At 37.9% G+C, this 1632-nt stretch overlaps 1 pseudogene; it reads right to left on the bottom strand.

Annotated features, from left to right (window-relative positions):
- Nucleotides 1-487: 487 nt before the first annotated feature.
- Nucleotides 488-1269, bottom strand: LOC149217453 (uncharacterized; annotated as a pseudogene).
- Nucleotides 1270-1632: the final 363 nt, after the last annotated feature.

Raw genomic sequence — 1632 nt, 5'->3', positions numbered from 1 at the left:
TGTTGTAAGCCATTGTTGAGGGAGGGGACAGATGGCAAGAGGCACAAAAAATCTGATGGCTTCTTCAATGTCCCAAGCATTCTTGCAGCAAGTTGCATTGTGATGATCTCCATTATCCAATGATGTCCATGTGATTTGACTACAAGAAAGTTAGAAGTGACCATCTTGACTACTGTGATAGCAGTAAGAATCCTCCAAACAAATATCCCACCAAAACTAATTACAAAGTCGTCCCATCATAAAGAAATATATACATAATAACATATATTAAACAAGAGGGCATGGGTCCAAGCATCACACCATACATAAATAGGAAGCAAAGTACCAAAGTACATTCAAGCAGCCTGCAGCCTGAAAATTTTCACCACGGATCTTGATCCTTTGCCTTCTCTAGAAGGTATGATCTTGAAAGGTCTTATTCATCTCTAATACATAACCAAAATCCACGCATTGGAGTTAGAAATAAGAACATGGTCACAATTCCCCATCAACACCAGCATTGATCTGTTTCCCAATTCCTTCCTCTCCAATGCCCAAATGAGGATGGGGATGTTGCAGCCCTGGTAGTGTCAAACTTGGGTATGAGGTGCAGATCATCATATGCTTTTCTCTTTTGTGGATCAGACAGAGTATCATAAGCCTAATTTATCTCAGAAAAAAGGTCAGTGGCTGTCTCAAGCTGGTGCAGAGGCATGACATCAGGGTGGTATTTCAGTGCCAGTCTTCTGTATGCAACCCTGATATCATTGCAGGAGGCATGACAAGAGACACCCAAAAGAGCATAGTGATCCTTTTTCCTCCTGAAAGCAATATCCCTCTTTTCTTCTGTTGCAAAACTAGCACTGATGGTTCTACCATTGAAGTTGTGAGAAGCCCTTAATACCACATTGCCAAGACTTAATTGATTACTTGAAATTGGGCTACTTGTGGTACTTGTTTGGAATATCAATTCCCCCATAATTAGAGGGGATTGGCCTTTGGGAGATGAGAGTGGGAAATTGATTGTGAGAGACCCAAGTGTGGAAATATTCTTGATTAATTTCTGTTTTAGAAAATATGGAGACAAGGCTAATTATATGTATGCTCTGATATCCAAAATTTTATGATTTCAGAATGAGAGGATTGGCTACCATTTATATGATTAGCAGTAGAGATTGTCTAGTTAATAAAATAAATATTCTGATTATCTAATTAATAAAATAAAGATTATGGAAAGCAAAGTCTTCTCACATGTAATGCCTGTTGAATATGGTGAGCTTTCTCCAACATGTCTGCATTCTCAAATCTATAGCAATAAATTGTGTTAGTGATCCATCCCTTGTTCCCCTGTTTTGAATAAGTCAACCTTTATTATTAATTCCCTTCACAACAACATAATTGTGACAAAAATCCACCAGTTGTATTCTCCAGTTCATTAAAGTTTTGTGAGGATCCTCTAGCTCAAAAGTGGAGTTAATATTACTGTCACTTTTGCTGACTTTATCTGATAGATGACAACCAAATGAAGCTATGGTGAAATCTACATTCATCTACGATATCCAGAAATATAGATGGTCAAAAGGAAAAAATTCACTTAAGTATCACAGTGATACATGCGCAGATTCCCTGAATGGAAAGGTATGCTAGCTAATC

The sequence above is a fragment of the Pinus tabuliformis genome, chromosome 1_1 (genome assembly GCF_031772625.1).
Source record: "Pinus tabuliformis cultivar Carrire ecotype Pingquan chromosome 1_1, CPIR1, whole genome shotgun sequence".
NCBI classification, from domain to species: domain Eukaryota; kingdom Viridiplantae; phylum Streptophyta; class Pinopsida; order Pinales; family Pinaceae; genus Pinus; species Pinus tabuliformis.
Note: the sequence above shows the minus strand (reverse complement) of the source record. Positions and strands in the feature narration are given on the sequence as shown.